Below are 16613 nucleotides of genomic sequence, written 5' to 3'. Positions count from 1 at the left end.
ATATTTTTTATTTTTTTTTTAGTTTTGAAAATATTTTTTTTATTTTTTTAAATATTTATTTATTTTAGAGATATGTTTGTGAAACTGCCAAGTTATTTTCGCTAGAATTTTCTAAATTATTTTATTATTTACACTTTTGCAAGAATTCCTCGCACGAAAGTACACTGCAAGCAAACAAATACACAGACACTTTTTGTGATAATTTTTGAAAAACAAATTTGCACACTACAAATATGCTAGAGCTTGGAAATATTATCCATTCGCTGGTGAACTGTTAAGTTCTATTTTTTTATATTTTTTTCATAAAAAGACTGTCTCAAAAGTGTTCGACGGCGTTCTTTGCGTTTCGAAAAACAGTCTTTCTTTTTATTTATTTTTTAGGCTTCCTTGCGTTAAGCGGCACTTTGTCTTCGTCGGTATTTCAGCCAGTGCTCAATTAACGGGCTAACGGTACTTTTAAAAGCTTTATTTTGCGATTTCTACAATTTCCAAAACCAAAAACACCGTCCGGCGTTTAATATATTCGATTTCTATATATTTTTTTATATATATGTCGGTATATTTTTTTGCTCTACTGTGTTTGGTTTCTTTTATTAGGCGAATCCTTCAACGTTTTCAACGTAACGTAACGACCGCAGCGAACGACAAAGACAAACTGAATGGCAAATATGCCGCACTTTGGATGGCTACACCAGCAATGTTAGGCAGAAGGCAGCAGGATGACTGACAAAGAGACGCCGGAGCAAGCACTCAGGACGTTAGTCACGTATTCGAAGATATTTCCGAGTTACACTTGCTCCTTGGCTCACACCAACGCTGCCGCAGCGACTGCTTTTTCGAAAATCAACGCTGCTTTTGTTGTTATTGTCACCTTTATAGCTGTTGTAGTTGTTGTGATTGCTGTATTGGCGCCGCTGCAAGGACACTCACACAAACGGGTTCAGGCCGAACGCCAACACCACCAGCACTGCCAAAAACAACAACAAGCCAGTATGGCACCCCACACCCGAGTAAACGTTCGTATTGCGTACAACAACAACAAAGGCAACTAGGAAGCATGCGTTTTCGCTGGCGCAGTAAATATTGAAAACTCGTATTAATTGTTAAACGGCACAAACGAGTCAGGCAGCACCAAGCGCACCAAACTAAAAGTAGTTCCACAACAAATATATTAACTATGCACAACTCAATTAATAAAACATATTAATTTCAAACCAGATTTTAATTTTTTAATATAAATTTTTTCTTCTTCACTTCCAAAATGCACTATTTCACTCAGCACGTTCACAACTAAAGCTCGCAAAACGTGCAAACACTTGCGTGTTTTCTTGCATTGGAAAATTCCTTTAGGGGGCGGTTTGCTGTCAGTGCTCACTCATATGTTGGGCGCATCGAGTTCGAAACCTTTCACGCGGAGCATGCGCACGGCAGTCTTCGAATGGAATTGGTGGTGGTTTTGGCTTGTTTCTTCTTGGTCTACTCTTTTGACTTTTTATGTACTCGTGTAACTAAAAGGAGGTTTTTGGTTTCATGCAAATATTGCATTAGTTATGCAAGTGAATTTTTGTTTTGAACACTCGAAAGCCGGTTTCAGGTTCGGTTTAGTTTTTTTGAAGGGAGTTTTAATGTATGCAATATATGCATATAAAGAAACCTTATTTGTACATCTTCTAGTTTTTGAAGATTTTAGGAGGGGTAAAAATATTTCGTAATTTAGCTACTACAATTAAGAGCTACCATAAAACCAAATTAGAACAATAACCCCAAAAGTTGAAATATTTCAATGCAGTGAGCTGAATTAATCAGTAGATGGGTAGGTAACCAAGTCTTTTCTTCATAAACTTTTTTTTACTTTTACTTGTTTTTCCCTATTTTTTTAATTTTTTAATATTTGATTAATTTTTTTATTTTTTTATTTTATTTTTTATATTTTTTTTTTTTTAATTTTTTAATATTTGCTTCTTAATTTTTTTATTTTTTTTTTATTTTTCTTTATTTTTTTATTTTTTTTTTTAATTTTTTAATTTTTTTCTTTTTTTTTTAATTTTTTATTTCTTTTTTTATTTTTATTTTATTTTTTGTTGAAATTAAATTAAAATTAAAAAGAAATTAATTTTTTCTATTTCTTATTTTTTACCTGTTATTTTATTTTAATTTTTTATTTTTTAACTTTAATTTATTTTATTGTTTTTCTACTTTATTTAATTTTTTTAATAGTTAAATTTTTAATTTTATTTCCTAAATTGTAGTTTTCTATTTACATTTTAATACACATTTTTTATTTTATTTCATTTTATTTTTTTTATTTTTAGTTTTTTTTTGTTTTCATTTTAAATGTGTTTTATTGTAATTTTTTTTTTTACATTATTTAATTTTTATTTTATTTTAGTTTTCTTCTATATATTTTATTGATTTTCTTGTTTTCATTGTTATATGTATAATTTATTATTTTTTAATTTATTTTTGTTTTTGCTTTGATTTTTAATAATATTAGATTTTTCCATATTTTGTTACCTCTTGTTTTAATTTTTCTTAAATTTTTTATTTTTCAACTTAAATTTAATTTATGGTTTTTTACTTTAATTATTATTTTTTATTTAAATTGAAATTTTTAATTTTTTTTTAATTTGCAGTTTTTTATTTAAATTTTTATATATGATTCTTAAATGTTATTTCTTATTAAGTGCTATTTGATTAATTTTTATTTCATTTTAATTTTTATTTTTTATTGCTAGTTTATTGCTAGTATAATTTATTTATTTTTCAAAATTTATTTTATTTTTTTTTTTAATTTAATTCCTGATTTTATATTTTTGTTGACTTTATTGTTATATAATTTCTACTTTTTATTCATTGTGAATTAATTTTTTTTGCTTTTGTTTTTTTACTAATATTAGTTTATTTTAATTTTCGCTTGCTTTTTTTAAATTTATATTTACTTTTTAGTTTTTTAATTCTAATTTCCATTTTTTTTTCTAAATTATTTTATTATAGTTCTCAATTTACTTCCTGTTATTTTTTTTTGTATTTTTTAAAATTCAATTTATTTTTATTTTATTTCGTTATATTTCTACCTATTTTATTTTATTTTTTTATGTTATTTTGTCTTCACTATTTACCTTTATTTTATTTTTTTCACTTTACTTATTTTTTATTTATTAATAAAAATTTGTTTTTATTGTAATTTTATATTATTTATTTCTTCTTAAATTTCATTTTATATTCTTGATTTTATTTTCTTTGCTATTTGTGTTTTAAATAGTTATATAATTTCTTAAATTTTATGCTCTGTTAATTAATTTTTTTCTTTTGATTTTTTTTTTAACAATATTAAATATTTTTCCATGTTTGCTTCTTCTTTTTTGGTTTTATTTAATTTTAGCAATGTTTATTTTATTTTTTTTCAACTTTTATATTATTTATTAATGTTTTTTTTAAATCCAATTTTTTGTTTTTAATTTCTAAATTATTTTAATATATTGTTCATTTAAAATACTTTATTTTTTGTATTTTTCAGGATTTAATTTATTTTATTTAATTTTTTTAATTTAATTTTATTTTTATTTTATTTTTGTTTTTTTTTTTTTTTTTAATTTACATAATAATAAACACAGTTACATTCGAAAAAAAACCAAAATCATGTGCAGAACTCACAATTTCTGAGGTTTCCCCAATTAAAGTTGCTGACGAACCAACAGCTCTAGCATGTTTCGTACAATTTTATGCTTCTCAATCCGATCACATAAACCTACATAAAATTATAAACTGTCTCGAAACCTAAAAACTCGAATACTTTCTCATTGTTGACAATTTTTGATTTTGCCACTGGCAACACTTCAATCTTTACCAGTACCACAATTTCTTCTCCCAAACCTTCAGTCGAACACTTTTCGAAATTGATTGCTTTCGAATTCATACCACCCGCTAACGCACACTTGCACGCAACCACAGCGCTCACACAGTCTCTCACTACCACTTACAAAGTCTCTCTTTTCCCATTTCAGCTAAAACAGACCATTTCACTGCTGCTCTTTAATCATCGCTTAGTCGTAACACAAAATAGTGAAAATTTCAGCCGAACAACAACTAAAATTGGATTAGTCATAGCTCCGTTCGTCAAAGGCAGGCTGCGGTTAGGACCGAAGTAAGGAGTTGCTACAAATACAACACTCTTATGTGGGTAAAGCTGATATTTGACGGAGGCACAGCATTTTACTGCAAACAATCTAAGCGCTTTGCACCCGTTTTATGTCTGTCAAAGTCGTCGTACTAATCGTTCTGCATTGTCGCCCATTGAAAGGACATGAATAAATTTATAAGACGAAGCAAAACAGGAAAATTATTAAAAATGCAAATAAAAGCGCTAATAGCGAATGCATTGAAAAGCAACTAAAGTAAGTATAAAACTAGAGGAAATTAACCATGAAGCCGCGAATAGCTTAGCAAAGGAAAATCACTTATAGCTTATGGAAATCTCAGAAAGTCAAGTATTAATATTAAAAAAGTTGCAGTCAGAAGCACAAACTTATAATTGAAAAGTGAAGGACTATATTTCTGATATTTAAAAGCTTTCCTAGAACGGACTTATGATCGTATAGTTTAGCGCCCTACGGAGCGTATAGAAGAAAAGTATCTTAAGAGATTACACGACAGCTCATACTAAGTTTGTAAGACTTCACATAGTATACTCGAAAGATTTATGGAAAATAACCTTCTAGATCTACCGTCGGAACAGAGTTTTTAATACAAGTTGTCGGTTTCAGAAAATATTTTTTATCGCAACAATTCTGTTGATAATATTCAGTTTATACATAATTATTTATGAAACATACTAACAAATATACACTACTAACCAACTTTCTAGATCTCATATTGGAAAGAAGTTTTACGCCAAAAACACAAGTTCAGTCAAAGCTCATTCGTTACAAATAACAACTTTATTCTTTGATGTTATATCTCTAGGTATATACATATGTCTGCACATCGTATGATTGAAAGATTTATTAATAACTGACATTTCTGAAACTGCATCGAAGTAAATTTTTTACTAAAAAAAGCTTTCGATTATAGAAAATAAAGTTCTTTCGAGAAGATAACATCCCATTTAAAAGAATTTATGAAACATACCAAAATATTTATAATGTAAGCCAACTCCCTTGATCTCAACAACCGAAAGCTCTTCATCCAAGTGTAAGTTCAGTGAAAGCTCATCTGTTAGGGTTAAACTTACTATTCATTGACAGGTAGTATATTATAATTACAGGTATTATAGAGTATACTCGAAAGATTTATTAATAACAAACCTTTTTGATCTCACATTGTCACAAGTTTTTACTACAAAAGCTTTCGCTTTAAGAAAAACTTTTTTGAAAGAATTCTGATTCGATAATATCCAGTTTATAAGCATTTATGAAACATACATACTATAAGACGTATAATATTAGCCAATTCTCTCGATAACTATTGAAGCAAATTTTAACACCAAAAGCTCTCCAATCATGTGTAAGTTATTATGCATTGATGTTACAGGTATTATCACTCCATAACTCGAAAAAATTATTATAAACTAACCTTATTGATCTCACATTGCCAAAAGCTTTTACTCCAAAAGCTTTCTCTTACAGAAAAACTTTTTTGAGAGGATTCAAATTCAATAATATCCAGTTTATAAGCAATTACGAAACATACTAAGAAATTTATACAGTTAGTCAACTCCCTTGATCTTATATTGAGCAAGTTTTAACACCAAAAGCTCTCTATTCATGTGTAAGTTTGGTGAAAGCTCCGCCGTTGTGGTGGAATTTATTAATCATTTGAAGAGTTAGTAGAATTTCTTTATTTTGTAGATTGTTTAAACGCTTTTTAACTCATGATTATGTTCAGTGAAAGCTAAACTATTTTTTGGGTATGAGCTTTTTAAACTTAGCGTTATAAAGTTTTAAAACTTCGCAAGTTTATGAGATTTGATGGCTTACACCTCAATATGATGGGGGATAACATATAGACAGCTATCCAAAGTGCTTTGTGAAGTCAGATAAACGGCTATTGACCAAGCAACTTTAACCTATCACATATACGACCAGATAACTAATTCATATCTCCGCTATTGCACCTATATCTCAATATGATTGATATATGAGGTATTTTGACTTTCATATGGCAAAGACTGGACATTCGCGAAGGTAGTGTTGAGATGATTCAAACTCGTTTTCTTCCACGCAGCTTATGCAACTGGCTTCCGGTACAATTTTCAAACTCACCGCATGAATTCCGATCTCTCTTATCAAAGGAAGATTTGCGACAAAACAATCGGTTCATCAGCTTAATAAAAACCGTATTATCAGAACTCAAAATTCCTTAACCTACACCAAAACAAGCAAATGCAGATTACTATACATATATCCAAAAACATTACTTTTTTATTCTGAATTGAATTTGCTCAGGAGTCAACATGCCTCCTACAGCTTTAAGCTTTCATTGATTGCTCATCGCATCGATTCTCAATTAGCTACCCAGTAGAGCTGGTAATGTAAGTAAACAGTGGAGAAAAAAGAGCACAAACAGTATACAACGTTTTTGTGGATAATTTACGACACGGAAAACGCCAACAACAAACACCGGCTATTAATACCTGCGAATAAAGGAGCAGAAAAAATTAAAAGAGTGGCGCCAATAATATAACCGCACACAACAAACACATGCAAACATAAACGCAAGCATACAAGTATGTGTGTATATGTGTTCCAGGGCACCAGCAACAAAACTAAAAGCTGTGATATAGTGCCGTTACGAGCGGTAGACAGTGGCAAAGGCACACGCCAGGCCAAACCCGGTGACTGGCTGTGACTGACTGATTTGGATGAATCATACATATGTATGTATGTTAACTCGTGCATTGGCCACACAAACACAAACTCGTGAAAGCAAAGGAACAATCAAAGAAAAAATAACAAAAAAAAATGCTAACTGTATAATACCCTTCATAAATAGAAACAGTTTACATGCAAGGATTTTACCTTGATCGAACGGTTTGTATGGCAGCTATATGCTATAGAGTTCCGTGCTGCATAATTTCTTCAGGGATTATAGCAATGCCTTGAACACTACTCTATGCCAAATTTCCTGAAGATATCTTGTCAAATAAAAAAGTTTACCATACATCGACTTGAGTTCCATCGAACAATTTGTATAGCAGCTATATGCTATAGTGGTCCGATCTACATAAATTTTTCGGATATTGTACCGATACCTAGGGTAATAAATTAAGGAATTATCGTAAAGATATCTCGTCTAATAAAATAGTTTTCATACAGAGACTTGATTTTGAACGTTCAGCTTATCTGGCAGACATATGCTAGAGTGGGACCGCTATTGGTGGTTCCGACAAATAATCAGCTTCTTGGTCAAAAAAGAATGCGTGAACAATTTCTCCACAATATCTAAGAAATTAAGAGACTAGCGACTAGGGACTCTCTATATGTTTAGATATGGACAAACCGACGAAGATAGCGAAATCGACTCAGTCTATCGCGCTATTCCGTTATATAAATGATTTATGGGATTATACGTGCCCTGCTGTTTTTTCCAAACTTCGTGGCAAACTTCATATACCCCGTTCAGGGTATAAAAATAAAACAGAGGAAGTGAAAACGGAAAAAAATCCATAGGTAAATGAGGCGGGTAGTCGTTTTTTGAGTCAAAAGGCAACGATTCACAGCGGTTGAGAAAACAAAGCAGCTTAAAAGCAGTTAGACAGGATAGTACCAATGTAGACACTAAGGATATACGATTGTGAGCGACAGCACAACGATTACCGACCCGACTACTGACGCAGCGGACCGACAAAACCAACTAACTGACAAGCTGACAGACGGATAGTGAATGCCTGCGGGGCAGGCAAAAAGAGCGTAGAGCAGCTATTTAAACATCAACAAAGGTACGAAGGAGTCCGGTTTTGATTTCCATATGAGCTGGAGGGCAAAAACCAAAAATAAATAAAAAAAGAGATCGAAAAAGACAAGAAATTATGCCGATGAATGAAGAACTAACTGTGTGTGTGTGTAAATATGTAATGTAGTTGTATTGGTGCAAATATTTACCGCTGTGTGTGTGACGAGCTTATTTGAAGGGTTTGCGGTTGGCGTCAGCGTGCCAGCCTAACGGCGCCGACTACGCTGCGAAACAAACCAGCATGTTACTCATACAACATGGCGCACACGCACAAGCAGACAACTACACAAATTTATATGTAAAATTTATATGTACGCCAGTAAATAGTATAAAGGGCAGCTAGGTGGAGCGAGTAGCAATCGATTCAACTTGAAGCGGCTCGGTTAGGCAAATAACAAATATGAGAAAAACGAGCGCATAGGCCAGCTTACGGGTAAGGTAAGGATTCAATATCCTTGCGGTTAAGGCACGCAAGCCAAGCAAGCATATTAAGTAGAAAAATCAGTTGAGGATGAGTGTGGCTTGTCCACTACATAGCAGACGAGTCACTTGCGGTTGCAAAAGGACATTTTAAAGTGATGTGCGGTGGCAGAGGGTGTCCACAATGTGGGGTATGGCAATAAAATGAAGTGCATGCAGCTACAATGTAATGGAGTATCATTGGCGTTTGAAACACTTAGATACATGAAAAATATATAGACGCTCTTTAACGCTTCATTAATTTCTTGCACACTCACCGCTTTATATGTACTTATATGTGGTATTCGTTGGTATGCACATGGCACTTTCGCAATGTTTGTTGTTGTCACTTACCTGAAAATGAGAAAAACGAGAAAATCAATAACACTAATGCAATGAATGATAAATATTTGACAGAAATGAATAGCAAAATATATAAAATTAATAATATTTGTGAAAAATGGTATAAAATAACAATAAAGAATAATGAAAAATTATGAAATATTAAAAAATTAAAAAAAAAAAAATATTAAAAAACAATAAAAATGATGTTACAGCTGCACCGCAGGCATAATATAATAATAATCATCACACGTGCATTTCTTATAGCATAAATTGTTATAAAATGACCTTTTTCTTGATTTTGAACCTTAAGTTGTATGGCAGCTATATGCTACAGTGTTCCGATCTGAACAATATCTCAGAGGATTAAAGTGTTGCTTTGAGTAATAATCTATACCAAATTTTATGAAGATATCTTGTCACATAAAAAAGTTTTCCATAGAAAAACTTGCTTGTTATCGTTCAGTTTATATGGCAGCTATATGCTATAGTGCTCCGATCTGAAAGCAATATGCGAAGATTGTAGCACGGTATTAAACAATAATCCATGCTAAGTCTCGTACAGATATCTTATATAGTAAACAAGTTTTCTTTATAAGAACTTGAGCTTGCTCGGTCAGTTTATATGGCAGCTATATGTCATGATAGACCGATCTTAAAAAATTATTCAGATATGGTAAGATTGTCATTTGACAATAAACCATGCAAAGTTTTGAAAAGATATCTTCTCAAATAAAAAAGTTGTCCATACATAGACTTGATTTTGATTGGTCAGTTTGTATGATAGCTATAAGCTATAGTAGTCCGATCTGAACAATTTGTTCAGAGCTTAAGGCGTTTCCTTCGACAATAATCTGTACCGAATTTCTTGAGGATATCTTGTCAAATAAAAAAGTTTTACATATAAAAACTTGATCTCGACCGATCAGTTTGTATGGTAGCTATAAGCTATAGCAGTCCGATCTGAACAATTTGTTCAGAGCTTATAGATCTAACAGAGACTATAATCTGTAGCGAATTTTATAAGAATATCTAGTCAAATACGACAAATTTTCCATACTTGACTTTTATCGTTCAGTTTGTATGTCAGCTATGTATGTATATGCAAGAGTGATTCGATCTAAAAAATTTTGTTCGGAGATTACAGGATTGCTTGAGTCAATGGGCCATGTTAAATTTCATGAAGAATTCTGTTGAAATAGAAACCTTCTTACTCAAACATTTGATTTAGACCGAACAGTTTGCATGAAACCTAAATGCATTTTGGAGTCCAACATCAGCGGTTTCGACACATGATCAGCTTCTTGAAAATATTTACAAAATTAAAAAGCAAATTTATTGTAAAATAATATTAGCTTTCAACTAAAATGTGTCTATCTTAGCCACACTTGGTAAGCCCTTCATTATATGCGCTTAAATCGCCAACAAATTGCTTATCCTTCAACGACCAATCTGCACGTTGCATGACAATAATAAAAGCAAATTGCATTACTCCCAACTGACAGCTAGCAATTTTCTGCATAGCGCAAACCAAATGGCTTATTCGTATTAAAATTGTATAGAGTGCATAGTTCTTGACAATTAGAGACAAAATAAAAAGGGTTTAGTGCTAAGCGAGTTAATTTGAGAGAAGGCGAGCGCTGGTGGGTCCCTTGTGCCATATTTGTCCTTAGAGAACTGACGAGTGGCGTATGCAACGTTTGTGAGCTAGAAGAGTGAGTGTATGTATTTTTTAGTGAGTCGGTGCAATTCACAATATAATATGGTTAAACGATGAATTTTGCTTGTCCTGAAAAAATAGGTTGCTTAAAGTAACCACTTCGAAATGACATGGAATTGAATTATTGATTTTTAAATCAATCGTGCTTTCACTTTTTTCACTTTCTTCGATTCTCAAGCACCAATTCTTTTATTTTCTACTATTTTTAACTGGAAATATCGATCTTCGATACTAAACTTAAATGTAAATAAATAAAAATTGCAATTTTTACAGAAATATATGTATGTATGTATATCGAAAGCTGGAATTATGGATATTCGATAATTAAAACAGAAGTGGCGATATTTAACGTTCGAACAAAAACAATTACAGTATCAAAAAGTTGCTGTTTCTCGAGAAAATATTACGATTATTTTCATCTGGAAATATCGATTTTTGATATAAACTCAAACAAAGATATCTGTATATCGAAAATTTACGATTTCTCCAGAAATATATAACTATAATTTTAATCTGGAATAATCGATATTTGATCATTTTAATCTGTAATTATCGATATTCGATATGTTAATATAGAGTTATCGATAATTATATCGATTATTAAATTCGCAGTTATATATCCAAAAATTGTAACTTCTCCAGAAAATATTTCAATTATTTTTATCTGGAAATATCGATATTCGGTAGTAAACTTAAAAATAAATGTCTTTATATCGAAAAATTACAATTACTCCAGAAATGTATATCGATAATTTTAATCTGGAATTAATAATATTTGACAATTTTAATCTGGAATTATCGATATCCGAAAATTTTAAACTTGAATTATCCATACTCGATAATTATGTCGATTATTAAATTTTCATTGAATTAAATTTCTTTTGAGGCTTATTAAAGTTCTGTTCTATTCGTTTTACTCGAATGGTACATTTTGCTTCACTAATATTTGTGAAGCCGGCAAAGACCAAAGAGATGACCAATGCAATATTATTCAACAATATTTAAGGATTTTAAAAAGTTTTGCTTGACCTTCAAGCGCCATGAATTTTTATACCCTTAACAGTGAAATAGTCCCTAAATGTTTGAAATATCGACCTGAAATTTGACACTCGTGTTGTTTCAAACCAAGAAACCAATTATTTGTCGGAACTATCCATATCATACAACCATAATGCATACAAGCTAACCGATCTAAATGAAGTCGTTGCATGAAAAACTTTTTTATTTGACACAATATATGCACGAAACTTGGCATGGCTTATTTTCCGAGGCTCTACAATCTCCGAAAATGTTGGGTAGTCGAAAAAGTGTTGTCGTATTTCTAATCAACCTTTAAAATATCGCCAATTTCTGCATTATTTTCACTTATTTTTGAACAGCTGTAACTTTTTTCAACTTCCCCGAATTTAATTTTTGGTTAAATGAAGCTTAAAAACTCACCTTTCCAACACTATATGGTAGGTATGACGAATACGAAAGGACTTTTTCGACTAACCAATTTGCAAATCGTTCAAAATTAAGATAAATATTTTTTAGAGCGTTAAATTTTCTTTCGATTTTTATTTATTTTTTTTTTAAATAAACAACTTTGCTTTAATGATAACTTTCAGATTCCAGGGAATTGAAAGTATGAAAATGACATGCCATTGCGCTTAAACGCTTTTCTGCTGCGCACTGCGCTCTGCATTCGCTCGAAATTGCTTGCTTAATAGTTGTTGTTCTTCATTATAGTTTGTTTGGTAGGTACTGTTATTGCTTTTGTTAAACTTATCGTAAATAAATTTCATAGAAGTGTGTAAGCGAGAGAGTATGCGTGTGGTTGGTATGCAAAATTTTCCATCGAATATACAGCGTGATTGTCATCAAATGTCATTGTCTCTGGCAAAACTGCATACAACAGGCACTTGCTTTATAACTGTGCATGTTATCAGACATGCTCGTGTATGTGTATGAGTGTGTGTGTGTAGCTTATCGCACGACCACGAGCAAAGCGCTGTAAAGTTGATAACCCGTTGTGTGTCCTTGCGCCCGGCTTCCTTCCTGCCTGCCTGCCTTGGCTTGTGCTACTTCGCGTGCGCCGGCACATAACGGTATTGTAGTGTAATGAACCTTCAACTATTTTTCTGCATTGTATACACATATGCACATATGTACATACGTACATATTTTGTAAATAGGCGAATATGGATTTTTGTGTAATTTCATAAACATAAATAATAAACTAAAATGCAAAATAACGTATAATAAAAAAATTGAAAATCGCTGTCAGATATAATAACCGATATATAACCATTCTATATCCCAAATATAAACATTTTATAAACCAAGTATAACCATTTTATAACCAATATATAACCATTTTATAACCAATATATAACCATTTTATAACCCAAATATAATTATTCTATAAACCAAGTATAACCGTTTTATAACCGTTTTATAACTACTTTATAACCGAAATATAACCGTTTTATATCCAAAATATACCCGTTTTATAACCAAACCTCAATTTTTTTAATATGAGTGGTTTTAGTATAACGTTTTTTCTTCGCCTGTAAACTTATGAAAAGTGATTTACGTTATTTTGCATTTTAGGCGACGATATACGTATGTATGTGTATGTAGAAGAATAAAAGAGAAGCATTTCTTATGTATGTATGTGCATAACACTTTTAGCACACACTGTTGGCTATGCAATTGCGCTGCTGTCATTGCCACTACTATTGCACAACAACAACAACAACAACTAGAACAATACCAAAAGCATCAGTCATGCTGCTGCAGTGTACTGTTATATTGCCACATTCTCGGCATTGTGTGGCTGCAACGCTGAATGTGGCAAAATTGTAAGTTTATCATGTGTTTTGCTGCAGTTCACAGCGCAGCCTCCTCCTCAGCGTCTCACTTTACGCTTCACTTCATATTGCCCCACAAAATCACTTTACTATATGCATATATATACATACATACATAATATTTGTGGCATGCTATATAATATATGTGGAACCGAGCCTTTGCAGCTCCTTATCTCTTTAACCAACTCGACAAAACAAGCCTGGCTACACTCGCGGCACGGCACTTCTTTGGTGTGAAAATGCATGCCTGCTGCGCGATTTCCTAGAAATTATTGCATAGCGGAATTTATAATGCATATACGACTTGTTTATATGTATATGTATGTGGTGTGTGTGTGTGTGCCAGCCGTGGGGCCGTTGTAAATCAAAAGGAGCAAATGGTTGCTTCCTAAGGCGTCAAAAGCAGCTGTTCCACATATGTGCCCAATATTCCACACACACATAAACGTATCAACGCCCGTATGCAAGTGCATATCTCTATGCGTGTGTGTGTTAAAGTCAGTGCACACTTATGCAGTCAGCTTTTGCTCCCGCAAGCACAACAAATTTTATTGCATTATTTGCATATTTCCACCGAAATTAATTGATTTTAAGCTGCGGCGATTGAATTATGTGCCAGGCCATTGACTTTTTGCCGGACCTGCCTCAAGGAAGTAGAAATCATTTTCTTTGTGCAAATAGTTGTTGTACTTCAAATTAATGGTTTGGAAAATGAAATGATTTCGCAAAGATAGCGCTAATGTAAATATACTTTTGTTCATTATAACTAGACTTTAGTTACAGTAATGCAGCAGAAATCGATGTCACAACTCAAAGTGTATTTTTGATTATAAAAACTTTGGGATAAGAGGTTATTTACCAGAGAAGGCAGCTCAAAGCTGATAGGCTGCAATTGATCCACATCTATGTAAGTTAGGTTAGTTCACAGGGTTGATATTCGCGCGTAAGGTAGCAATAGATCTCACTAGGACAGCTGCGAACTTTGGTCTTTTGTGATGGCGAAAAGCGACACAAGGGGAACTTTGCCCCTACGTGATGACCACAAGCACCAAAAATGGATCACCAGTTACGCATAGATCGACGAAGCTTTTTTAGCTTACAACAAATTGTTTCAAGCAGGTAATATTAATCAATCTTAGCCACTTCGCTAGGTATTTTAGCCTCAGACTGACAAAACCCGGGCATTAGAGGTGAAAATGACAAGATTATTCTACCTACCCTCCTCCGTAGGCCTTGGCAAAACACGCCCGACGAAATATTTAGCCGCATCGCGTGGGAACCTAATGAATTAGAGATTAACTTTGCTAATACGGTTCCCACTGAGCCAATAAGATCTCGCAGTCACACAGTTTTGGTTGTTGGGCAGCGCTTGTCGAGCTCTACAGATCCTTACATAGCAAATTCATTAGCTTTACAGTTTCCCATGATTCCCTTGCATCCTACACCCAAACAAGTTTAATACGGAAGAAACTTTATGCTATTGCTAATGAGGTCATGCAGTTATTGACTAGCTTTGTAACGTATAATCAGCGGGCTAAAATAAAAAATATGTATATTCCCGCTATCGAAATAAAAGTACAACTCTCTTGAGGAGCTTCACTTCGGTACATTTACTGCTACCTTGAAGATAACCACCTCCGCTTGAGAGACACTACAATGGTCAGGTAGCTGAAGCTAAAGTTGATAGAGAGCTTTCGACAGAAGACTCCATCAATAAAATCTAATGAGGTATAGTCATGCTTCTGGGTAAGCAGTTACAGACGTAGGAATATACTCAATTCTTACTCTTGCCTGCTCGCTGCGTAACCTTTGTGTAAGATGCGGAACCAAACCGTGTGGATCCTGTTGTCACGGCTAAAAGAGAGGCAGCTTCAGCGAAGCCAGCCCGACATATTTTAATTGCAGGGTCTATTCACCAAAGGTGCGGCTGCGAGCGGACGACGGTCTTGAATCAAGCTGCTCGCTATATAAATATGGATAAAACTTTATACTACTCATCTAGCGAGGTTGTGCATTGGGTTTGGAACCCGTCACGCAGAAACCACTGCTAGTGAAACAGAAATAACTGCTTCGGATGAGAGACCCCTCTTTTGATGACAACCACACCAAACGTTATAAAGACTATGATTTAAGGGCATGCACCTGGAATGTCCGATCCCTCATTTTGGAAGGTGTTAATGCCTAGCTGGTTGGCGTCCTCGTAAAGGAAAAGGCTGACATCACAGTCGTCCACGAAAAGCGATGGACAGGACAAAGACGCAGACGAGTAGGTCCTTGCCACATCTATTACATCGGAAATATAAAGGAGCACACATTCTGTGTGGGATTAGTGGTGAGAGAAAGACACAGTCGTCAAGTTCTGGCATTCACTCCGATGGATGAGCGTCTACCCACAATCCACATCACTGCAAAATTTTTCAACATAACACTGATTGGCGCCCACTCCACGACGGAAGAGAAAGACCATACAAACAAAAATTCTTTTTATGAGCGGCTGGAGCGCGCTTTTGATGACTGCTCGCGCCGCGATGTAAAAGTTGTGATTGGCGATTTTAACGCCATGGTGGGCAAAGAAGGTATTTTCGGCGCAACGGTCGATAAAATCAGCCTCCACGATGAAACATCTCCAAACTTGCTAGAGTTTACCGACTTCGGAGCCCGAAAAATTGTTGTGTGTAGTACTAGATTCCAGCCCACGAAAATTCATCAAGCTACTTGGCTGTGTTCGAAACCAGATCGATCGTGTTGTGATAGATGGGTGACATGTATTTAGTGTCCTTGAAGTGCGTACGCTCCGGGAACCTAGCATCGACTCAAACCACTATATTGATGTAGCGAAGATATAAACCAGATTCCCCAAACGATGACGATATAATAGATATTTCATTGCCCGACTATGATGAGGTTCCATTAGCAATTACCCACCTGAAGAACAGACCGGCAGGGGCCGATGAATGACCAAAAGAGTTATTCTTACGGCGAAAAACTGACAAGGACCCACTTAAAAAAGTATTATAGTAACTATAACCGAACGTTTTGGGTTCATGTACAAATAGCGATAAGCGGAAATCAGAGGATAGACACATCATAATGTCCAAATCAAGCCTGTAATCAATAAATACCAGAAGAGAAGTCATCTCATATACCACATACGGGTCAGTAAGATACTGACCTCTATGCACAACAAAATTCTTGCCCCTAGTCCAATCAGGCATTTTTTCTTAACCTTGGCCAATAAGCATTTCAAAAAAGAACATACGGTAAGCTTTTAGGGACGAGTGGAACCT

At 33.6% G+C, this 16613-nt stretch overlaps 1 protein-coding gene and 1 long non-coding RNA gene across 3 annotated transcripts in view; both read right to left on the bottom strand.

The window, feature by feature from the left end:
* Nucleotides 1-16613, bottom strand: part of LOC120767746 (stathmin) — a 239615-nt gene that overhangs the window by 138801 nt on the left and 84201 nt on the right. The window lies entirely within an intron of this gene.
* On the bottom strand, nt 51-1355 carry LOC120767747. Of its 2 annotated transcripts, none has more exons than XR_005704713.1 (2): nt 1216-1355; nt 51-164 (listed from the first exon to the last, which is right to left on the bottom strand). It is a non-coding gene; the product is annotated as an uncharacterized LOC120767747 (long non-coding RNA). The 2 variants fall into 2 exon arrangements; XR_005704712.1 differs by lacking the exon at nt 1216-1355 and adding an exon at nt 576-1106.

This window comes from Bactrocera tryoni, chromosome 2, assembly GCF_016617805.1.
Source record: "Bactrocera tryoni isolate S06 chromosome 2, CSIRO_BtryS06_freeze2, whole genome shotgun sequence".
Taxonomy (NCBI): domain Eukaryota; kingdom Metazoa; phylum Arthropoda; class Insecta; order Diptera; family Tephritidae; genus Bactrocera; species Bactrocera tryoni.
Note: the sequence above shows the minus strand (reverse complement) of the source record. Positions and strands in the feature narration are given on the sequence as shown.